Below are 25,466 nucleotides of genomic sequence, written 5' to 3'. Positions count from 1 at the left end.
CACTTCTTGATCAGAGTGCTTACACAAACAGTTGGCATTTTCACGTTTTTGGATCCTTTTACAGATTTATGAAGTTGAACTACTTTTGCTCCTTGGATTCTTTTTGGCATTATTTTGCTTTAACCAAGGTTTAGTAATGAGCGAACTGAGTGCAGCCTGGAGGGAATGTACAAGGATGTCTCCAGAGAGGAGGAACTCTGCTGCATTGACTGATGTCTCCATATTTGTGTCCTCACAGTTGTCCTCATCATCCAGATCCTGTCATCCGTCTCCTCAGTCTATGTGCGGAGAGGATCAGACCTCACTGACTGCAGCATGAAATGTCTTGATACAAGAGATGTCCTGCAGCTGGACAGAGAATGTGGAGGTGCAGAGACTAAACTACTGGAGTTGTGGTGTGATAATAGTTGGTCCCATAATCACTGGGACCCCAGACTCCACCTAAACACAAGCAGCGGGTGCTGGAGGCTGACAGATGCCAGGAAGGACGACTCCTGTGTGTATATTCTCTGGCGTCACAACCGTTCGGGAGGCTTCCGACGCTCTACAGCCATCACTGTACTAGGTAAGAGCTGGTGGATCACAGGAGACATTTCTCTATTGTCCTCTATGGGAAACCTGAATTCTGTCTTTCTGTAATAGAGGCTGATAACACAGGATCAGTAGTCACTGGTGACTGTATACGGGGAGGGGGCTGCAGATCACATGACTGATGGTCAGTATAAGAGGCAGATACTGGGGGTGTGATAATGACAACAGAGCTAGCACTCTATACAGCCCCTAGATTCATGTCCATGCTGATGTCACATCACTGATGGTCACCGACCTTCTTCTGATACTTCCAGATCCACTTCTTATCTCCAACATAACCAGTAACTCCAGCCGGCTCGGTCAGGACATTGCTGTGAGCGTCCAGTTCTCTGGAGAGGAGGCGGCTGTGACCTGGGAGGTGGACGGGGGGTCTCTACCTGACAGATACCGGCTGATAGATGATAATAGGACACTGATTATCCCGAGTGCCCAGAGAGAAGATGCCGGGAGGAGACTCCGTATCCGAATCACAAACCCAGTCAGCGAGGAGATCCGGAAATACCTGCTGGAGATTACAGGTAAGAGGGTATTACTGGGTATTATACTGACCTCACACCTTCTATGCCCCATGTACTGTAGATTACAGGTAAGAGGGTATTACCGGGTATTATACTGACCTCACACCTTCTATACCCCATGTACTGGAGATTACAGGTAAGAGGATATTACTGGGTATTATACTGACCTCACACCTTCTATACCCCATGTACTGGAGATTACAGGTAAGAGGGTATTACTGGGTATTATACTGATCTCACACCTTCTATACCCCATGTACTGGAGATTACAGGTAAGAGGATATTACTGGGTATTATACTGACCTCACACCTTCTATACCCCATGTAGTGGAGATTACAAGTAAGAGGGTATTACTGGGTATTATACTGACCTCACACCTTCTATACCCCATGTAGTGGAGATTACAGGTAAGTGGGTATTACTGGGTATTATACCGATCTCACACCTTCTATACCCCATGTACTGGAGATTACAGGTAAGAGGGTATTACTGGGTATTATACTGACCTCACACCTTCTATACCCCATGTAGTGGAGATTACAGGTAAGTGGGTATTACTGGGTATTATACCGATCTCACACCTTCTATACCCCATGTACTGGAGATTACAGGTAAGAGGGTATTACTGGGTATTATACTGACCTCACACCTTCTATACCCCATGTACTGGAGATTACAGGTAAGAGGATATTACTGGGTATTATACTGACCTCACACCTTCTATACCCCATGTACTGGAGATTACAGGTAAGAGGGTATTACTGGGTATTATACTGATCTCACACCTTCTATACCCCATGTACTGGAGATTACAGGTAAGAGGATATTACTGGGTATTATACTGACCTCACACCTTCTATACCCCATGTAGTGGAGATTACAAGTAAGAGGGTATTACTGGGTATTATACTGACCTCACACCTTCTATACCCCATGTAGTGGAGATTACAGGTAAGTGGGTATTACTGGGTATTATACCGATCTCACACCTTCTATACCCCATGTACTGGAGATTACAGGTAAGAGGGTATTACTGGGTATTATACTGACCTCACACCTTCTATACCCCATGTAGTGGAGATTACAGGTAAGTGGGTATTACTGGGTATTATACCGATCTCACACCTTCTATACCCCATGTACTGGAGATTACAGGTAAGAGGGTATTACTGGGTATTATACTGACCTCACACCTTCTATACCCCATGTACTGGAGATTACAGGTAAAAGGATATTACTGGGTATTATACCGATCTCACACCTTCTATACCCCATGTACTGGAGATTACAGGTAAGAGGGTATTACTGGGTATTATACTGACCTCACACCTTCTATACCCCATGTACTGGAGATTACAGGTAAAAGGATATTACTGGGTATTATACCGATCTCACACCTTCTATACCCCATGTAGTGGAGATTACAGGTAAGAGGGTATTACTGGGATATTATACTGACCTCACACCTTCCATCCCCCATATACTGCAGAGTAAGGTAAGAGGGTATTACTGGGGTATTATAGAGACCTCACACCTTCCATCCCCCGTATACTGCAGAGTAAGGTAAGAGGGGTATTACTGGGTATTATACTGACCTCACACCTTCCATCCCCCGTATACTACAGAGTAAGGTAAGGGGGGTATTACTGGGTATTATACTGACCTCACACCTTCCATCCCCCGTATACTACAGAGTAAGGTAAGAGGGGTATTACTGGGGTATTATAGAGACCTAACACTTCCTATGCCCCGGGCACCGCAGTGTAGTTACAGTAGTTTACCCAGTAATAAACCATAAAGCTGTCTCTTTTCTCGCCCCCATCTGTAGCAGCGCTGTAGTTTTGTGTTTGTTCTCATCAAGTTGGACATATAGCTGAGGGACAGATATAAAGTAGTTCAGCTAGCCATTCTGTACATAACTGTCATCACTGCAGACAATCATTGGCTCCAGCGGTCACATTACAAATATGGCCGGTCATTGCTGCTGTAGGGAAACCAAAGACTACAGAAGTCCAGATGAAGCAGATGTTACCTCCTCTGTGATAACTTGTTGTGGAAAGTTATCTGAAGCCATTAAAAAGCTATTGTTCTCTTATCTTATCACACAAAAGCCTTTGTGATGTAATTAAAGGGTAAACAAACTGTTGTACAAGAAATTATCATAACAGATTGATGGCCAATTTACAAGTAAAGGCTCATTTATACACAAAGATTTTCACTCAAAAATCACTCAAAGCCGACTGAGCGATAATCATTGTGTTTTCGTGAAGCTGTCGCTCATCCTTGTCTTTCAGCCTGCTGAAAGAGAAAGATCAGCCTTGTCCGAAATTCACAGCGGGATGCAGCTGATACTATTGTCTCATCTGTATCCCGCTCCCTGAACACAGGCGGGGTATGAAGAACACAGCGGTCCAGCTGCGTTCTTTATTTCCCGCTCAGCTGTATGAAAGCCGGGCGCTCCGAGCAGAGAACAGCTGGATGCAAAAGACAAGCAACCCCGCTTGTCTTCTGCATCCCCCGCTCGGAGCACAAAGTGATCGCTCAACGTTTGAGCGACCACCTTGCGCTGTAAAGGCAGACAACGATTATCGCTAAAAAGTCGCTCAAAAGACATCTTTTGAGCTATAATCGTTGTGTCTAAACCAGCCTTAATAATATTGCCCAAAGTTTGTTCAAACAAACAGATCTGACTGATAATGATTTAGTGTAAATGTAAAAAAAATAAAAATAAAAAAATAAAAATCGCTCCCTATTAATTCACGGTGGTTTATCGCTGACATTCAGTCAGCCAAAAAACTATCGCTGGCTTCTTGTTACGTGTAAACGCTCCCCGCTTCACATTTTATGTGAAGTCAGCGAGAACCCAACGATGTCTTTCAGTCTAAACGCTCTACACCGGTGCTGATGACCTTAGCAGTGATGTCAGCGCTCATGCAGTCGTTTAAAGGATGGTGAGCCAGCCCGTGTAGGGTTATTTACAGGGGTGACCTGAGGGGCGCAGATGCTTGATAGGTCGTCCTGGAGATGATCAATCCTGTGCTTTTACACAGCAACGATCATTATTGGTGAATGGAGGTGGAATAGGTTGTTCCAGCCCGGCTGCCCACCTCCATTCACAGTAAACGGGCGTCGTTCATAGATGAATGATTTGCTGTCTCTACGGGCCGATCTGTCCAGTTTTTATGCAGAAGCTGAACGATTAAATCATTTATTGTTCGTCATTTAGTCACGTGTGCCTATAGACTTAAGGATAATCATTCAGATCCTCGCTGATCGCAGGAAACTGAAAGATTTCTCGGCCTGTGTAAAAGGGGCCCCAAGTCATCTTAGACTCTGCTACATCTGTCCCAGCACTGGGGTCTCGTTTTGCAGCCCCTCGTTGATGCTGCCGGCGCGGCGCTCGTTGCATTTGTTGACCTGAATATAAATTTGGTTTGCAGTTTTCAGTTTAGTGACGGTCTGGTCCCGCTCGCTCCTCGCTCCGGGCCCAAGACGGCAAGCACAGTAATCCACCATTATTATATATTATAAAGTGCCATTAATTCCCGGCGTTGTATGTATGAGAACAAGGGGTTAATACATTACATATGGTAAACAGGCACAGTGTACATGATAAAGCGGGAGAGGATGCTGCCAGGTGGGCATACAGCCTCCAAGATGGGGGGAAGGAGATGGCCGGGGAGGGTAGAAGGCGCTCATGTTCTGGTGGAGAAATCTTGGTGCCCATTTAGACAGAAGAATGTTGGGCAAACTATACCAGACACTCGTCCCCGCATACTCTCACTCCCAGGCTGTTGCACAGGAGCTAGAAGCGCTGGCTCACTCACAGAGCGGCCGGCAGGAAGGCTGCAGGAGATTTCTCTCCTTGCACTCCCCTGCCCCTCTCCATTCACTTAACATAGCAGCCGTTCAGTATTGAACGGCTGCTATTTACACTGAGCGATCAGTGATGAGCTCATCATCCATCATTTATGCTGCATCAATGATGGACGATGAGCTGAACAATGAGTGTTGAGTGTAAATGGCAGTCGTTCAGTACTGAACGTACGCTATGTTAAGTGAATGGAGAGAGGTGGGGGAGCGCGAGGAGAGAAATCTCCAGCCACCCCGCTGTGAGCCAATGATACTAGCTCCTGTGCAGCAGTAGAAGAGCGAGTATGTGCGGGGATGAGTGTCGGGCATCGTTTGCCCAGCATTCGTCCCGTCTAAATGGGCATTTGGAGACAGTTGTGCGATGAACAGATTAGAGGAGAGTAGAGAAGGAGATCTTACAAGGACCTGTTATATGTAATGTAGTATCCCAGAGCATAGACTGGTTCATCGTACATTATTATATGGATATTATAGCACACCTATATGCATTATATAATCACCCAGACTATAAACTGATACATTTTTAGATTATTAAATGGATATTATATACACTGTTTAATATATTACTTTATCCCAGACTATAGCCTGGCACACTGGATATTATATCACCCACAGGCATATACATTGTATTATGACACCACCTATATGACTAATACACTGTATTATCGGATAGCATATATGTATATGCCTGTGGGTATACCGGTGTATTTCTCCAGGTCGCACCCTCTCTGATTTGTGTCATTTATGTTCTTGCAGATCCTCGGACTCTCACATTACGACTTTCCCTTGTTGCCGCTGCTCCGGCTGTAGTGATACTTCTCTCCGCTGGGATCTTTCTTGTAAGTCCGTTTTGGGGGATTTTATGTCCTTCGTATAAATATAAGATTACTATATGACAGAAAACTCCAAGGGAGACATAATCTACAAGATCTGTAATCTGTTCTGTTATTAGTGTTATAAGAGGAAGAACATGGCAGCGTCCAAGGATGGAAAGATGAAGCAGATGGATGATCCCTCAGAAGAGAATGGACATCCTCCAAGAGCCGACCAATCAGGTGCCGTTATATTCAGTGTTGTACTTTACAAGTGTTGAGCAGCAGGCGAAGTACATCTGTAAAACCACTACAGGAAATGTACACGCAGGATTAAAAAAGTTAGGTCTAACATTGCTCTATGTTCACCATCAGGGCTATGAGCACTTTGTTATTTTCATCTTGAGCTGGGCAAAAGAGGGTATGGGGGGTCTTATAGGAATGGCTTAACTCAAATAGTAGCTATAGAACGCTTTACCTCTAGAGTGGGTGCTAGCACTCTTGCGAGCAGCGTATCTACGCTATATGCAATTCGGCTCCTGATGACTACACCCCCTATGAGTCTCTCTGTGGGTTATTGCTCCAACTGTTTGTGGGACATTAAGGCGTCACTTTCCTGCATTGTCTGCAAGAATATCTAGGGGCTACTGCCCTGTCAAAAAGATCTACGACGAGCGACATAGCTCAAATTTTTTGTGTCGCTTAAGAACCCCAGAGACATATATATTTCTTCTGATTGAGCAGGGGATAAAAACCCTGGTGAATCCACCCAATAGCCCTCCATAATCCTGTGCACAGCCTGACACTTATGCACCCATGTGCTTGTGTTATACAATACTGGGCTGACATAGTATACTCCCTCTATGGTATATATTAACCCTCTACCCTATATCCTCCCCTATGGTATGGTCAGTTTATCCTCGCTAAGCTGCATGCTTATATCACTGACCACAGGATCTGCCTCTCGTGGGCAGCATTTTATGCTCCTTTTGGTGCATTCCTGAAATACTCACTTCCTGATGATCCGTGGCATTCATGGGGAAACGCATCAAAGAATTTATTCTATAAAAGGGAATGAAACCCTAAAGTAAATAGGGACTGGGGGCATCAACCTGACTGACGCTCCCTTAACTAGTAACAAAAACTTACCCGGAGACTTCTTGTGTGTAAAATGTGGGGTAGGCCACAGCTTTTATTAAATATTTAACCTCTACTATTTAATTTAACTTTTTTAACTCTATAAACCCTTCCCATGCTACAACCCGCTTAATTTAAACTGATTTTAGCTTTAACTATTCCATAGGACGTTTGTAAGCCCGCTTTCCTTGGGCTTGTAAACCCTCCTCTTCTCCAGCATGGAAAGTTCAAGGCCAACCACAGCTGTGACAACTTCCGAACATACAAAGTCCTATAAAGTCTTTCCTCACCCATCTCACGGGCGGGTGGGTGGGCGTCTTGCTCGGCTCCCTCTTCCTCCACGCTTCTTCTCCTTCTGTTCTTCTTCCTGTCTTCTCTTTCCTCTTCCTTACTTAGCTCCTCCCCCCCATCTAGCTCGCTGATCCTTAAGCCCCGCCCCCAGTCCCATGCAGCATCGTTATTCACTGTGCTGCATAAGAGACTGGGGGCATCAACCTGACTGACGCTCCCTTAACTAGTAACAAAAACTTACCCGGAGACTTCTTGTGTGTAAAATGTGGGGTAGGCCACAGCTTTTATTAAATATTTAACCTCTACTATTTAATTTAACTTTTTTAACTCTATAAACCCTTCCCATGCTACAACCCGCTTAATTTAAACTGATTTTAGCTTTAACTATTCCATAGGACGTTTGTAAGCCCGCTTTCCTTGGGCTTGTAAACCCTCCTCTTCTCCAGCATGGAAAGTTCAAGGCCATACGGGACGCGCCGTATCCCTACGGCGCGTTCCGCCCCACCCCACGGACCCGAACTAAGGCAGCTTCCACGCCATCCTGCAGTCCGGACAGGAATGTGTCCAATCCCACCTCATTTAGGTGTATTCCGTCATCTCGCAGCGCACCTTTCTCTCTATCCTCCAACTCCCAATGGCGTACAGCAATTCCTCCCAAGGATTGCACGAATTTCGAAATCCTCTGGTTGATCACTTTCCTGACGTTTTCAATCGCCTCGGGGTTCTTTGCCCCCCTCCAACATCTCCTGGCGATAATATCCGACCATACGATCACGGATTCTTGGAAGCACTCACGAAAACGGAGTAAGTCCTGTTTCATTAGAGCGAGTAAATCGCCTAGTTTTATTTTTCCTAGGTCGTTCCCCCCGGCGTGCACGACCAGGATGACTCGCCGGGGGGTCCACCTGCTAATCTCTGTCACGATCTGCAGCAACCTTGGCCATTGTAGTCCTCGAATCCCATACCAATTTACCACAGTGTCCGTCATTCCTAGGGTCCTTCCTAATGGCCGAGTTGCTGCTCTCTTTTCGGCCCAGTACACGAATGAATGTCCGATAATCCAGACTCTCCACGGCTCTGCAGCTGTAACACACAAAAACAAAAAACCAAAACCCGTACCAAACAACGCAAAAACGCCATCTTACCAGGCCACAATCATACCACTTCGCTTTCTCATAATATTAAGTCCGGTCTAATGTATGATTTATAGGCCTGCGACTTCCATCTACCTAGCCGTTTCAGATCTTCTTCCCGCATACCATGTGCTTCTGCCATGGTTGCCGCACCTATCCTAAACGAATGCGTACCAAACTCGGACACATCCAAACCAGCTGTGCGTAATGCTGAACGGAAAACCGCCGTAAACTGAAAACGGGTGAGGGAGTCGCCTGCCGCGTGAACGAAAAATTGGTCGCAAATATTGCGCGAGCTCATGTACTCTCTGACCGTGCTCACCGGGCACCACCTGCCTCCAAGGCTATTAATTGTTATCCACTCGCCTCTTCCATAAATGTCCGTCTTGGACTTTCTGATACATATACGTAGTGATGCACCCGAGCAAATAACATCATTATGCCGCAAACCGCCAGGCTTCTTTTTACTCGCCGGGACCAGCTCTCCAATTCGTAATGCAGCAAAAAACGCCACCGAAAAAGCCGCTCTAAATAGCAACGCTTCTGAACTATTAACGCACACGCTTTCCAGCAATTCTAATAGCTTAATCAACATGGAAAACGTAATGGGCCGTCGTCTGTCAATATGCGTCTTATCTTTTTTCCAACCGCGGATTATTTGGCGAAAAATAAATTCTTTAGTAACGTCCGTCTTACCATGTAGTTTGAGCAAAAAGGCTACTCCTGCTAAATATTTTTTAGCTGCTCCAACCGACCGATGTTTGTTCCGTAAATCTGACAACAAATCAAGCGTGGCCGCCCGCGCCCTTTCCCCGTCGACCACACAACCGCCTGCCAATGAAAGCCATTCTAACCATATAGAATTGTAACTCTTCCACGTCGCACACGTGACCGATGCCTCCACCAGCTTCAACAACTCTGCTCGACCAGATCCCATAAGTGAGGAGGGCATCGGACCCCCTCGGCCTCCGCCTGTGGGTGCCGTTCCCTGAACGCCTCCATCTGTGAACGAGAGAGTGCGTCAGCCGCTCCATTGTCATGACCCGGAACATGCCTGGCTCGCAAATAAATATTATTCTGCAGGCATCTCAAAACCACATGTCTTAACAATGCCAACACGGGCGGAGACCCCGCGGTCTGCCTATTGATCACCTGCACCACCGCCGTATTATCCGACCAAAAACAGACCTTGCGGTCTTGAAGCTCTGAGTTCCACAGTTCCAATGCTACCACTAGCGGAAAAAACTCCAATAGTGTCACATTCTTGGTCCATTTTCTATTCACCCAACTCACTGGCCAGGGTTCCCTGCACCAATGGTTATGGAGAATTACACCGAAACCTCCCGACCCGGCCGCGTCCGCAAATAGGCATATGTCGCTACCCGTAACCTCCTCCTTTGGGCACATCACTTGCCCATTGAAGGATTGCAAAAACACCTTCCATATATGTAGGTCCGCTCTCATCCCTTGTGTAACCCGCACGAAATGATGGGGTTCCCGTACCCCTGCCATAGCTAACGTCAGTCTTCTTGAGAAGACCCGTCCCATAGGGATGACTTTACACGCGAAATTAAGCAAACCCGCCAGCCTCTGAATCTGCCTCAGCGTGACTTTTTTGCAGCTGGCAACTTCATTGACTGTCTGGTGTAACCTGGCTACCTTTTCCACTGGTAACCTGAACACCATATCCTCAGAGTCGATCTCGATTCCTAAGAATGTGATCCGGGTCGCGGGGCCCACCGTTTTTTCTTCTGATAACGGAACCCCTACCCTCCGCATGAGGGCCTGGAATGTTTTAAGCAAAAATACGCAATTGCCCGAGTTCTCGGGCCCGACGAACAAAAAATCATCTAAATAATGTATCACCGATGAGATGCCCGTCTCATACTTGAGTACCCACTCTAAAAAGGAACTAAACAATTCAAAGTAATAGCATGAAATGGAGCATCCCATCGGCAAACACATATCGATAAAAAATTGGCTGTCCACCCGACATCCTAGGAGGTGGAAACAATCGGGGTGGACTGGTAACAATCGGAAGGCGGACTCAATGTCCGTCTTTGCTAACTGGGCTCTTTTTCCCGCCGCTCTTACCAAGCGAACCGCGGAATCAAATGACGTATAAGAAACAGTTGCCTGTTCTTTTGATATTCCGTCGTTGACGGAATCCCCCGCTGGAAAGGATAGGTGATGTATTAAGCGGAATTTCCCGGTTTCCTTCTTGGGTACCAAACCCAAGGGGGACACCCGCAAATTCGTAAACGGCGGCGCTTCGAAAGGGCCGGCCATGCGGCCGAGCTCGACTTCCTTACTCAATTTTTCTTTGACTAAATGGATATTGTCCAACGCCGATTTCAGGTTAGGGGCGAACATTGACGCGGGTGAAAACGCAAACGGGATCACGAAACCGATTGAAAAACCGTCCTTAAGAATTTTTGCCGCCTGTTTCATGTGGTATCTGTCTAACCACAGATCCAGGACCCGGCTTTTCACCGGTGTTCGGTGCTCCACCGGCACCACCCACTGCGGCAGTCGTTCTCTGTTTCTTGAAGCAGCGAACTGCTGCGTGCTGCCCCCCGCAAACCGAGCATTCGTGCCGGAATTTGCAGGTGGCATAAAACCTGCAATGGCCCTCGTTGTAGAGCCAACATGAGCCATTGGGTCTCTGAGCAGCCGCGGAGGGCTGTTGCCCGCCTCCCGCGGCTCCCGTAGGAAAGGACGCTCTAGCGGGCCTTTGCGCCAGAATAAGCTGAATCCACACATCAGTTGCTTTTGTGGCCCAGCTTATGTGGCTCATACCCGAAACCCGACGCCTGTAGTCCTCATCATAACGCCACCAAGCTGACCCACCGTGCAGCTTGTAGGCGCTGTAAATGGTATTGAGATAGACCATCAACTCCGGTCCTTTAGCCGGCTGATGTTGACACACCACATGGGCCAACACCAAATACGCTTGAAGCCAGTTCCCAAACGTCTTTGCAATTTTTGGCTTCTTCTCACCACGTTCCGACAACCGTTCCTTATCTACCATCACATGGTCCGCTGATAATAAGGACCAAATATCCACATATAAACCTTTTTTAATTTTTTCAACCAGATCATCAGCCAAACCTACCCCTAGCGGGGCAACACCACAAAACATTGAATCATAATATTTTAAACCTTCCGTTGGGTCACTTTCCGTACACCGGGTTGAGCTTCCAGCAACACCACTCACAGGCGGGCCTCTGCCCCCTGGTGAACCACAGGACACTAAAAGCCCTTCTTGCGTATCAACCTTGCTCAACAAAGATTTTAATACCGTGACCAAATCTTGTTTATCCGCACCCTTTGCGGGATCCATCACATTACACCACGCATTATGCAATGATAACTCACCAGCTCGACCGACCTCCGGCGATGCCAAGGGTGATGTCCCAGCTGTATCCCTCCTGCGAATCCTTTGATCGGGCGTGGGCTCCCGACTGACCGTGCGCGTAGCCTCCTGCGCCCTTTGCTGTGGCGCCACACCAGGCTGGTGTCTGCTTGACCGTCCTTGCGTGTGGCCGTGGCTTTTGTAGTTCCTGTATTCCATTCCATGTCGCCTCGACTGCGAGTGAAGCGTATGACGCTGGTCTTCTGCGCGCTGGTCTTCTGAGAGTCTTGTCACATCTTCTAAACTGCCCCTCTCTACCCTATTTACTCCTTGCGCCCTACCGCTGCTGCTACTGGAAGCTCTACTCGCCTGCTCTAGCTGCCTGGAACGCCTTGCCTCCTGTCTTAGCGCTCTGGTTCTATCTCTTTGCCTCCGCCTGGCGCCCTGCCCTTGGCGGCTACTGCTAGCGCGGTTGTCGGACGTTTGTGAAGAGTAACCCAGCGTTTCTTGTAACACCGGGTCCAAGTAACGGGGATTAACATAGCAACGGCGCTGTGTGGCCGAAGCGGGTGGCGGAACATGGTAAACGTGTCTGCTTTGTGTTTGGGTGGGGTATACCACCTCCGGCTGCCCCCGGTACGGGGCTGCCTCGGCTCTATCCCTATGATGGTTGGGGGGTCGGCTATGTCTATAGGCCGTGTGGCTAGATGCATGGGGCTCAGGGGTGATGCTACATGACCCCGAAGAAGGGGTACTTCCCCTCCGTTGTCTCCTCCGCGGGGGTAACAATGCGGGGCCAGGGCTGCTCGCTGCGCTGCTGGTGGAGGAGCTAACTGGGGATACTGCCTGTAATCTATTCCCCCCTGTACTTGCCCCCCCCCCCCCTCTGACTCCTCGCCTGTGCTGTGCTGCCTCCTGCTTGTGGCGTTCTGACCTCTTGGTGGGGTACGCGCCCTCCCCGCGTGTCCCTTCCTACTTCTGCCGCACTCCGTGGCTCACCTCTCCCTCTCTGCGATGTCCTGCGCCCAGACGCGCGCTGTTCATCTGCTGCAATAGTTGCTGTTGCTGCTGCCTCCTGGCACGTGTCTCCCCTTCTCCTCCCGCTCACCGGCGGTGAGCGCTGCCTCGTGGCGGGCCGTTTTCCCGCCACTGGATTTGAATTTGGCGCCATCTTTTTCCCGGCGCTCGCGGCTCCCGCCGCTCTCTCCTCTACCCGGCTGCTTCGCTGACCGCGGCGTTTGTTCGCTGGGCTCGGGCTGAGCCTCGCTGGCGGCTGTTTTCTTCGTTGCGGTCTTCCCCGCAACTGCTCTTCTGCCTCCGGCAGCGCTTCGCCGACTCCGCTCTGCTGTCTCCCGGCTTCCTCTGGCCCCGCCGTCTCGCAGCTTGACAGTATCTCCTGCAGCCAGCCGGTGCCGTCCTGTGCGACCGCCGCTTGGATCAAAGCCTTCAGGTTCTCCATCTTCTTCTTCTTTCGTTCTCCCGCCGACTCTCCTCTTCTTATCTTCTCCTAACGACTCCCGACCTCCGCTATTCGTTAGCCGCTTCGGTTTTCTCCTCCGCTTCTTCAACTTTCTTTGTCTTCAGTCTTCTTCTTTATAGCTTTCTTTTACTCCAGGCAATTGTAATCCACGTCTTGCTCGGCTCCCTCTTCCTCCACGCTTCTTCTCCTTCTGTTCTTCTTCCTGTCTTCTCTTTCCTCTTCCTTACTTAGCTCCTCCCCCCCATCTAGCTCGCTGATCCTTAAGCCCCGCCCCCAGTCCCATGCAGCATCGTTATTCACTGTGCTGCATAAGAAGAATCAATCCTATAAAGGGAACCAAATCCGAACTTACATCTAGTGTAATAACAAATAAGACCCTTGTATATCTTTATTTACGAGGTCTTACACGCTCCCGCTAATTCCAGTACCATACTATTACGAGGTGGCTTTGTGAATTCCCCACTGTCACCTTGACAAATATTCCTGATACATAATAAGCTACTGACATCCATATTGAGCCTATTAAAGGGGTTGTCCCGCGGCAGCAAGTGGGTCTATACACTTCTGTATGGCCATATTAATGCACTTTGTAATGTACATTGTGCATTAATTATGAGCCATACAGAAGTTATAAAAAGTTTTATACTTACCTGCTCCGTTGCTGGCGTCCTCGTCTCCATGGTGCCGACTAATTTTCGCCCTCCGATGGCCAAATTAGCCGCGCTTGCACAGTCCGGGTCTTCTGCTCTCTTCAATGGAGCCGCTCGTGCAGAATGCAGGCTCCGTGTAGCTCCGCCCCGTCACGTGCCGATTCCAGCCAATCAGGAGGCTGGAATCGGCAATGGACCGCACAGAAGAGCTGCGGTCCACGGAGGAAGAGGATTCCGGCGGCCATCTTCACAGGTAAGTATAGAAGTCACCGGAGCGCGGGGATTAAGGTAAGCGCTCCGGTAAGCTTTCTGTACGTCCCTGCATCGGGGTTGTCTCGCGCCGAACGGGGGGGGGGGGGGGGGGTTGAAAAAAAAAACAACCCGTTTCGGCGCGGGACAACCCCTTTAATTTAGGGAGGGCTATTTACACTATTTGGCCACTGGGGGCATTAGTGCACGGCCCCACAGTAACCTTGTTTGGAGTATATGTGAGTTGGTTGCCGGTATTACAATCTTATTTGGCCACCAACCCATATAGCATGCTACCCGTTGTTGGTTTTGTTTTTGTTCTATGTCAGGTGTGCCCTAGAGTGGTATATGTATTTTAGCATTCTATAATAAAATTATTTATTTTAATCAGTCTAAACTGTGAAGGGCCCTAACATTGACTTATAGGAATGCTGTCTTCCAATAGGTGGCGCTGCAGAGGCATTGTTGCATCTTTCTATTTGCATAAATTTCCCAGCAGAGCATGGGTGGCCTTATAAGCCTCCTCACTAGGTGCTCTATCTAAAAAGAAACCGTACCCTTCCTAACCCAAAGGAATGTGGATGGAATGATGGACCTGCAGGCGTTAATCTAGTGGAATTATAACTATAAAGGCCCATTTAAACGCAATAATTATCACTCAAAAGATGTATTTTGAGCAATAATCGTTGTGTCCTTTTACAGTGCAAGGCGATCGCTCATAGGTTGAGCGATCACCTTGCGCTCCGAGCGGGGGATGCAGAAGACAAGCGGGGCCACTTGTCTTGTGCATCCAGTTGTTACCTGCTCAGAGCACCCGGCTGTTATACAGCGGAGCGCTCCAAGCGGGGAATGCAGAAGAGAAGTGGGGCCGCTTGTCTTCTGCATCCAGCCGTTCTCTGCTCGGAGCACCAAGCTGTTATACAGCTGATCAGAGTATGAAGAAGAAGTTCTTCATATCCTGCCTATGTTCAGGGAGCAGGATACAGCTGAAACAATAGTATCAGCTGTATCCCGCTGTGAATCTCTGATAAGGCTGATCGTTGTCTTTCAGCATGCTGAAGCGATGAGCGATGGCTTAACAAAAACTGCAGGATGTCAGTGCAGTTAGACACAACGATTCGCACAAAAGACGGATTTTGAGCGATAATTGTAAATAAATGGGCCTTAACAGGACTGATCTCCATTGTTCTGTACAGCAGTCAGGCTCCTAATCCACTGCTGTGATAAGTAAGTGACCCCCTGCCTGTAGCTACTGACCCCAGAATATGCTGTATGACCGTCATACTGATGATATAACTGTTTCCTTCCAGATCTTCCTGATATCAGAAAATGTCTGCACTCCCAGAGTTCCCATGAGACGAATGATTCCGGTATCTCTGGAGTATGAATGGCTCCCTCTTGTGGATACATCGTTCATCCGGGATGAATATATACAAGTATAATGTGCAGAAAAACTGTTACAAACATTTTTAAGAGGGGAGAAATGGAAAAAAATGCCACTGCGCCATTTTTGGTGGGTTTACTTTTTATAGCTTCCCAGTACAGTAAGAATGACATATGAGACATACTTGGGTATAAGAGTGTCGGTGAGGGCTTCTGCCTTCTTTGACCTTAATTTAGCTCCCCTCCTGAAATGGGCTGAGGAAATGGCGACACGATGGGCCTCTCTCCCGCTCACTCTGGTGGGCAGGGTCAATTTAATAAAGGTGAAGCTGCTACCAAACATTTTGTACGTACTACATAACTCCCCTGTCCTGGTCCCAATCAGATTCTTCGTTACGCTTCGTTGGATTGTACTGCGTATCCTGTGGAGAGGCTCCACCCCCAGGATTAAATTGGAGACCCTGTGCCTCCCGGTGAGCTGGGGAGGATTAGCCTTACCCCATTTTTACTATTACTACCTGGCCAGCCAGCTGGTGTATGCTGGGTGGTGGCTGACCTCATCAGATTACAATCCGGTGGTTGGACTGGAGCGCAGGGTGGCGGACCCCACCCTGGGATTGAGGGGTCTGCTGATGCGCGGTCACTCCTCTTCTAGTGCCCCCTTACCTGTCCCCATGCTGGTAACACTTAAAATATGGCAAAAGGCATTGTGGCTGACCCCTGTAGTGGAAGTCACATGGTCCCCACATACTCCTTTGTGGGATAATCCACACTTGCCGCAACTGCAGCGCTTTACAGAGTCTGCATTCTGGAGAGCTCATGGTATTAATCTACTATCTGACATAGTCACTGAGGGCACCTTCTGCACCTTCCTTCAACTGCAGATAGTCTACAACCTGCATGAACACTCCTATTTTAAATATTACCAGCTACGACATGTGATCAGGGCTCAGTTTCAGGGCCTGTCCATACCGCTGTCCCTGACTCGGTTGGAGGGTTTGGCACAGATGTGCAACATAGTAAGACCATTGTCCACTTTCTATGCCCACTTAGCGCAGTGTCTTGCCCCGTTGAGAGAGAGGGCCACCCAAAAATGGATAATTGACATTCCTGATCTGTTGGAGGGAGAGGATGAAGACATATTGACGAGCTCTGGTCCTCCCTTGATTAGTGCTAGAGATAGGCTCATCCAGGTAAAGTTCCTACACCGGGTATACTACACCCCATCTAGGCTACATGTAATGGGTCTACTCCCCTCGGCGACCTGCCCACGATGTTTAATTGCCGATGGGACCATCATACACATGTTTTGGGACTGCGGTGTCATGCGAGACTACTGGAGGGACGTCCTCATATTTATGGAGTCTCACCTGGGGGCCCCGAGGATCATGCACCCTGGGGTGTGCCTCTTTGGGCTTATTGGAGACCTATCAGTGGCATCGGCAACCCGCACCTTATATAAACTACTATTTTTCTATGCTAAAAAGGTGATTTTGTTGAATTGGAAGCACCCTGATAGGCCAACCAGAAACGCATGGATCCAGGTGGTGAACTCTGTGCTTCCAATGTACAAACTGACTTATATGGCGAGAGGATGTCCTGAGAAGTTTGCCAAAATTTGGGGGGGGGGGGGGGCTGGGTAAACTGTCATGCAACGGCAGCCGAAATGCCTGTCTAGATACTAGGAAGGGATAAAATAAGGTACACCCGCCTGAACTGATCTACTGTTCAGGCTAATCCTTTTTTTTTCTTTAAGAGTCGCGCAGGTTTGTTGTTTAAGGGATTAAGGGGGGAGGGTTAAAATTCTTTCTGGGAGGGGGGGGGGGGGTGTTCTCTCTAATCTTTCTTATGTCCTTTTGTTTATTTTGCCCTGGGGGGTTGGGGGGTCAGGGGTCCTCCCGTTCTCTTTTTCCTCTTTCTTTCTCTCCTGGTATTTTGGGACTCCGAGGCTTGGAGCCCTAACCTGGTTTGGGTTTGTTTTATTATGAGTAGTTGATAAATAAATGTGAAAATGAACAGCCAAATACTATGTCTTATGAGAAATGCACACGAATATGCGAGACACTCAGTGTTTTTACTTTTGTCCTCTTTTTCTCTCAATTCTCATATATACTGTGATGTATCAACAAGATGTGCATTCTTTTTGGTGTCCGCTGTTTTTGTATATGTATCTATTTTGGCTTAATAAACGTTCCTTTAAAAAAAAAAAAAAGAATGACGTATGAGCTTCGTTCTATGGGGCAGCGCAATTACGGTGATAAATGTATCTAAATTTTTAATGTTGTTTAATTTTTAAAATGTAAATACATTTTTTTTTCAAGAAAAACACATTTGCTGTTGCCATTTTCTGAGACTCGTAACTTTTAATTCTTTTTGTTGATTACCATTATAGGGTACATACACCTTTTGATCACTTTTTATACAAATAATATCACAATTGTGGCCTTTTCTTTGTTCTGGCCTTCACTGTGTGGGATAAATATTGTAACATTTTAATAGTTTGGACTTTTATGTACACAGCGATACCAAATATGTGAGGTTTTTTAAATTGTTTAACCCCTTCCCTCCCCATGATGTAAGGGTACGTCATGGGAGCGTGGTACACAAAATGACATACCCTTGCGTCATAGGGATAGCGCAAGATCATGACAGATCTCGCGCTATCCGGCAGCAGGAGCCGGCTGTCACTAGTAGCCGGCCTCCCGCTGCAACAGTGGAGTTAAATTTTTAAAAAAGCGCCATTCCGCCATCTTTCAGTGCGTCTTGTTTCTACGGTGCACAAACTGCATCAAAAATGCTAACTTTATTCTATGGGTCAGTACGATTACAACAATACCAAACGTGTATAGTTTGTTTTTTTTCAGTAGTGCTTTTATTTATTTTTTTCAAAGACGGTTTATTTTTTTTTTATTATTTTTTGCCGCCATCTTCTGTGAGCAATAACTTTTTTATTTTTTTGCTGCCTTAGTGGTGCGGGGGCTCTTTTTTTGCAAGATGTCCTGTAGTTTACGTTGGTACCGTTTTGGAATACGTATGTCTTTTTGAACGCTTTTTATTGCATTTTTTTCTCTGTCGCAGCAGGAGGCCGGCTACTAGTGACAGCCGTCTCCCGCTGCGGGATAGCGCGAGATCTGCTATGATCTCGCGCTATCCCCATGACGTAAGAGTACGTCATTTTGCGGGAAGCACCCCGCTCCCATGACGTACCCTTACGTCATGGGGCGGGAAGGGGTTAATGGCTTATTTACACGGGCAAGAAAACTGCACTAGTTCTATGCGTTTGTGCGATGCACTGAACTCTTTCGATGTATTAACCCATCGTTTCCAATGAGTTAATTTTCCCAGGTGTTTTTCCTCTTGCAGAATGTTCTATTTTTCCACAAGCTTGCAGAAAATTTGCCCATTATTTGCTATAAACGGGGTAAAAATTGCATCGCACTCATCTGAAACTAGTATTTTTCTGTGAGCTTCATGCAAATGAGATATTATTTTTATTTCTATCCAATTAAAACGTGATTTTTCTCACAAAAGCGCATCTCAAATGCATACTAAATATAAGACACTGACAAGACAATGGCACGAGACAGACATGTAACATTATGGAGGGGCCCCACTGACTCTGGGCCACTATACCTCCCCCTTCCTTGTCTGCAGGGAGATGTCTTGTCTGCACTGCACGTGGGACCATAGAACGCCTCTACAGCGCCACCTATGTGAAGGCAGAATTCCTGCAAGTCAATGTCTGACCTTTAGAAAAGCCTTGTAACAATAACTGGGAGTATGAGCCAAAGCCGGAGTCCCCAGAAGGAGAAGACCACCATGTACAGACAGCTGTGTTGGGGGTATTGCCCCCCATCAGTGTGCAGCAGGGTTCTGCCTCGGCTAGTGAGGGGGCCTATAGACGAGGGTAGGGTATCATTACTCCTCAAGGAGAGCCTCTAGAAGGTGTGAGAAGACTTCTAAGGAGTCAGAGGAGCATAGACGGTTTTATAGCACATGTCAAACACAAGGCCCGCTGGGCAAACCCAGTCCACCACCTCATTTTATGTGGCCCGCCGGCCATGCAGCGAGCCTGAGAGGCATTCCCCTTCCCCAGCCTGCAGCAGCGGTCCGGCAGTGCAGAGTCTGTAAGCGCTGATCTTTCCCCTTCAGAGTCTGAGATATCAGCGGCCACAGACTCAGCAGCCGCTGCCACCGCCGGGCCGGCTGCAGGACGGATGAGTGGAATGTCTGTAGGGATGCTGCTCGACCAGAAACCAATAGGGCGGTCGCTATTACTACTGCAACTACTATGGGGGGCACTTACTGTGGTAAATATAGGGGACACTTACTAGTGGGGCCCCCAGTAAAGAGGAAACTTACTACTGGGGCCACTATTACTACTGCAGCACTATGGGGGTTACTTATTACTACTGGAGCCAATATAGGGTACATTATTACTATTGGGGTCACTATCGGGGGGCACTACTATTATTGGGGCCACAAATATAGGGGACACTTACTACTGGGCCACTATTACTACTGCGGCACTATGGGGGTCACTATTACTACTAGAAATACTATGGGGGTCACTATTACTACTGGGGCCAATATAGGGCACACTATTACTATTGGGGTCACTACAAGAGAGCACTACTAATATTGGGGCCACCAATATACGGGACACTTACTACTGGGCCACTATTGCTACTGTGGCACTATGGGGGTCACTACTACATATAGTCTTACAATTATGATTGGTCCTTTGCAGATAACCATAAGGCTGATGTGGCCCTTGGTAAAAAAAAAAAAGAGTTTGACTCCCCTGCCCTAAGGGGTTAGAGCCCCTCCGTGGAGCTTCTTCTGGTTCCCCTAGGTACAAGTGCCATCAAGTCCATATTTGAACAGTTAAAAGTCAATTTTGGGAATCCTCATTGAATCTTTTTTGTATAGCGCAAACTTATTTCACAGCACTACTCATTTTACCGAGCTCAGAAGGATGGAAGGCTGAGTCAACCTTGAGCGGCTACCTGACCCAATTGGAGATTGAACTTGCAACCTTCAGGTCATGAATGAGAGCTTAGGACTGCATTTCTGTTGCCTTAACACTCTGCTTCATGGCTGAGATATCGGCAGCGGTACGCTCTCCGGTATTCCAATGTGACCTGCTGAATCCTACAGATCAGAAGTCACTGTCTATGAGACCTCCATTACTACCAGCGCAGGTCATGTGGGACAACGGGGGACCAGATCAGAAATCTCATCAATGAAGCAGGGAGTAATAGATGAACTGCCCCGGTATACAATGGGGGGGGGGGGGGGGAATAGATGAACTGCCCCGGTATACAATGGGGGGGGAATAGATGGACTGCCCCGGTATACAATGGGGGGGGGGAATAGATGGACTGCCCCGGTATACAATGGGGGGGGGGGAATAGATGAACTGCCCCGGTATACACTGGGGGTGGGGGGGGGGTAATAGATGGACTGCCCCGGTATACACTGGGGTAGGGGGGGGGGTAATAGATGGACTGCCCTGGAATACACTGGGGGGGGGGGGGGGGGGTAATAGATGAACTGCCCCGGAATACACTGGGGGGGTAATAGATGAACTGCCCCGGTATACACTGGGGGGTAATAGATGAACTGCCCTGGTATACACTGGGGGGGTAATAGATGAACTGCCCCGGTATACACTGGGGGGTAATAGATGAACTGTCCTGGTATACACTGGGGGGTTATAGATGAACTGCCCCGGTATACACTGGGGGGGGGGTAATAGATGAACTGCCCCGGTATACACTGGGGGGGTAATAGATGAACTGCCCCGGTATACACTGGGGGGGGGGGGGTAATACATGAACTGCCCCGGTATACACTGGGGGGGTAATAGATGAACTGCCCCGGTATACACTGGGGGGGTAATAGATGAACTGTCCTGGTATACACTGGGGGGGTAATAGATGAGCTGTCCTGGTATACACTGGGGTACGTCATTTTGCGGGAAGCACCCCGCTCCCATGACGTACCCTTACGTCATGGGGCGGGAAGGGGTTAATGGCTTATTTACACGGGCAAGAAAACTGCACTAGTTCTATGCGTTTGTGCGATGCACTGAACTCTTTCGATGTATTAACCCATCGTTTCCAATGAGTTAATTTTCCCAGGTGTTTTTCCTCTTGCAGAATGTTCTATTTTTCCACAAGCTTGCAGAAAATTTGCCCATTATTTGCTATAAACGGGGTAAAAATTGCATCGCACAGATGAACTGTCCTGGTATACACTGGGGGGGGTAATAGATGAACTGTCCTGGTATACACTGGGGAGGGGGTAATAGATGAACTGCCCTGGTATACACTGGGGGTGATAGAGCTGAGATTCTTGCATGAATATAAACCCCATGTGGTGCGATGCGGGGGAAAAAATTGCAGAATGCCGTATCTTTGGGCGTGCCCTCGCACTGCCCAATGTTTTCAATAGGGCCGATGGCAGCATCGCACAGCGTGGTAGGTACTTCCCTGAAGTAATGCAATTTATGCAAAAACGCGAGGAAATCGCACGTTGGCGAGCGCGATGTTGGCCTGATATCACACTAATTCATGTGAAATAAGCCTAACGAGTCAGTGGCTAAAAATCCTACAAATGAGAGGAGTGTGAGATAGTTCTGTCAGCCGCTGACTCCTGCACTGATGATTGCTGAACTCTGTTGTTGCCTCCTCAGCCACTGGTTATATATCCTGCCAGCAGATCCTGTATCCTCCTTGTTTGTTCTCAGACAATCCTCTCTAAAATGTTATCCACACCCACCAACCCGGAGCCGCTGACTTCCAGTGTAACAGTTTCCCCTGACAGCCGTGTTCTCGCTCCTCCCTAACCAGATGTGTCAGTCCTGCAGTGTGCACTGACCTGTCTTCTTGGTGATGCCGGCGGTCCTCGGTAAGTGTCCGATCTCCCGTCATTTGGTCAGTGCTTGCCGGTGTCTCCCAAGCGTTCACTTCTCCTTCAGGGTTTCACATTGTTTAACCCCTTAAGCACCGGCCCTTTTGCATTTTCACTTGTTTTTTCTTTTCTCCTTCAAAAAATAATCCCAGCTCCTTCTCTTCTCCACCCACGTAGGTGTTTTCTGCGGGACGAGTTGTATTTCTCACTGCTACGATATACGGCACCATATAATGTACTGAAGAACGCTTAATAATCCTAAGTACAGTGAGGGTGCTTCACACTTGTCATCGCGATGTCGCTGCGGTTTTTTAGCTCGATCATCAGTGGGACTTTCTAAGGTTAAAAACGCACAAAAATCGCAGGAGCGCAAACTGGTGATGCATTCATAACATTAGAAAGTCCCACTGATAATTGTGCTAAAAGACCGCAGCGTTAATGTAGTGTTAAAAAAACGTAAGAGCCTAGGAGCCCCCGGAGTGACAGCCGGCAGCTCTGCTATGGTGGCAGTCAGCAGGGCAGGCGAGGACTGAGAAGTCACAGACATTACGGGACAGCAGGGGGGCGGAGGAATACTGCAAGGGGGAGAGAAGTGTGAGAAAGTTCTGAGTTCCGCTGACATCCGGCACCGATGACCAGTAAACACGTGTTGCTCTTGTTCTCTGAGTTCTGCCGTTCCTATATTTATACTCTCTGCTCTCCCCCTCCGGCCAAACATCTCTGCAATGTTATTTACTACCACCAGCCAGTCCCAGTTCCTCCCAATGGGGCGTGTTCTCGGGCTAGTCCTGCCCTAATAGGGCGTGTTCTCGGGGAGGGGGGTACTCCTCCCCGTATAGGGCGTGTTCTCGGGCTAGTTCTGCCCTAATAGGGCGTGCACTTGGTGTCTTGACGTGTGATGTGTGTGACTCAGTATACTGTGATTGTTCTCAGCAAGAGAAACGACGTAATCTTGTAGATATGATACCTTTTAATGGCTAACAAAAATACATGATGTAATAATAGCGAGCTTTCGTACCAACGCAGGGTACTTCTTCCGGCTTAAATGGATTGGATCTGAAGAGGCATGCATATTTATACACACTTATAACATACATACTTATGACAAGGCACAGATATGGATGTGATTGGTTCGCACTTAAAAGGAGTTCTGCAAAACAGAAAACAAACTTTTTTTGTCTAGGCACTGATAGCGGAGTGAAAGTTTTATGGTCCCTAAATTACTGTTGGAGGGGGGGAAAAGGTCAACAGGCTCGAATTGTTATAAGAGATACACAAACATTTTTAGCTAAATACTGATAAGGGAGTGAAAGTTTATGGTCCCTGAATTACTGCTGATGGGGGTCTTATCTGTGCAATCAAGTCTCACACTTCCCATTCACGCATAAATCCTGGGGAATAATTTAACCCAGTGTTCAGCGTGTCAAAGGTTGTTATCAATTTATATTCCCAAATTCTTCTGTGGTTTTGTGACTTGAAGCCACCCTTCAATATCAAAACTCTCATATCTCCTATGTCATGTCCGTGGTTAGAGAAGTGCTCGGCCACAGGTAATTCTCTTCTTCTGTGTTCAATCGTGTGGCGATGAGATCTCATCCTGGCTTTGAGTTTCTGTCCTGTTTCTCCAACATAAAGACCCCCAACAGTACATTTACTGCACATGATCAGGTACACAACATTGGACGAGGAACATGTGAATGCCACCTGGATCTTATAGTCCTGCTGTGTGTTGGGGATCCGTATCCTGTCCGCAGTCAGTACATGTGAGCAGGTCTTACAGCTCCTTACATTACAGGGATAAGTTCCTTTTTGTGTGTCAGAGGGTAATGCACTCCTGATTATAAAGTTCCTCAAGTTAGGGGGTTGCCTGTAACACAGAAGCGGAGGGTCCGGGAATATGGTTTTCAGACGGTCATCCTTGTGCAGGGTATGGTGGAGTTTTCTTGCGGTTTTCCTTAGTACCTCTAGTTGCGGATTGTAGGTCACTACTAGAGGCACACGATTGTTTCTTTCCTTCTCCTTGTATTGGAGTAGTTGACTTCTGGGTATCCTGGTGGCTCTGGTGATTTGGTCATCAATTGAGGTGGGATGGTAGCCCTGATTTATAAATGTTCTTTTAAGATGGTACAAATGTTCCTCTCTGTCTGTTGGATTGGAGCAGATCCGGTTGTATCTGATGGCCTGGCTGTAGACAATGGACTTTTTGATGTGTTTAGGATGGAAACTGTCCCATCTGAGGTATGTGGGCTGATCAATCGGTTTTCGGTATAGGGATGTCTGTATTGAGTTATTTGAAATCTTTATGGTGGTGTCCAAAAAGTTGATTTCTGTATGCGAGTAGTTTAATGTCAGGTTTATGGTGGGGTGGAATGCATTGAATCTTTCATGGAATTTTATTAATTCTTGTTCAGTGTTGGTCCAGATGATCATGATGTCATCAATGTAGCGGAAGTAGGCCAATGGTTTGCTGGGGCAAGAGGCCAGAAAGTCACTCTCCAGTTTTGCCATAAAAAGGTTGGCATATTGCGGTGCCATTTTACTGCCCATGGCAGTCCCTGTGAGTTGCAGGAATTTCTCTTTGCCAAAGGAGAAATAATTGTGTGTGAGAATGAATCTTGTGAGTTGTAGCACTGCATCAGAGGCGACCCCATTGGCCTCAAGGTGCGCCTGGCAGGCAGTCAGTCCATCCTCGTGTGGGATGTTGGAATACAAGGATTCCACATCCATAGTGGCCAGGATGGTGCCATTGGGGAGGGGACCTACGGTTGACAGTTTGTTCAGTAGGTCCGTGGTGTCTTGCAGGTAGCCGGTTGTGTTTCTCACCAGTGGTTTGAGGATGCCTTCCACCCATCCTGAGATTCCTTCACCGAACAAGAATAAAATTCCATGAAAGATTCAATGCATTCCACCCCACCATAAACCTGACATTAAACTACTCGCATACAGAAATCAACTTTTTGGACACCACCATAAAGATTTCAAATAACTCAATACAGACATCCCTATACCGAAAACCGATTGATCGGCCCACATACCTCAGATGGGACAGTTTCCATCCTAAACACATCAAAAAGT

The 25,466-nt window shown here is 47.6% G+C and overlaps 1 long non-coding RNA gene across 1 annotated transcript; it reads left to right on the top strand.

Moving 5' to 3' along the window:
* The first annotated feature begins 5,718 nt into the window (after nucleotides 1-5,718).
* On the top strand, nucleotides 5,719-16,366 carry LOC136624705 (uncharacterized). Its single transcript, XR_010792391.1, has 3 exons — nucleotides 5,719-5,822; nucleotides 5,936-6,038; nucleotides 15,401-16,366. It is a non-coding gene; the product is annotated as an uncharacterized lncRNA (long non-coding RNA).
* The last annotated feature ends 9,100 nt before the right edge of the window (nucleotides 16,367-25,466 follow it).

The sequence above is a fragment of the Eleutherodactylus coqui genome, chromosome 4, assembly GCF_035609145.1.
Source record: "Eleutherodactylus coqui strain aEleCoq1 chromosome 4, aEleCoq1.hap1, whole genome shotgun sequence".
Taxonomy (NCBI): Eukaryota; Metazoa; Chordata; class Amphibia; order Anura; family Eleutherodactylidae; genus Eleutherodactylus; species Eleutherodactylus coqui.
This window is presented reverse-complemented; position numbering and strand designations above follow the sequence as displayed.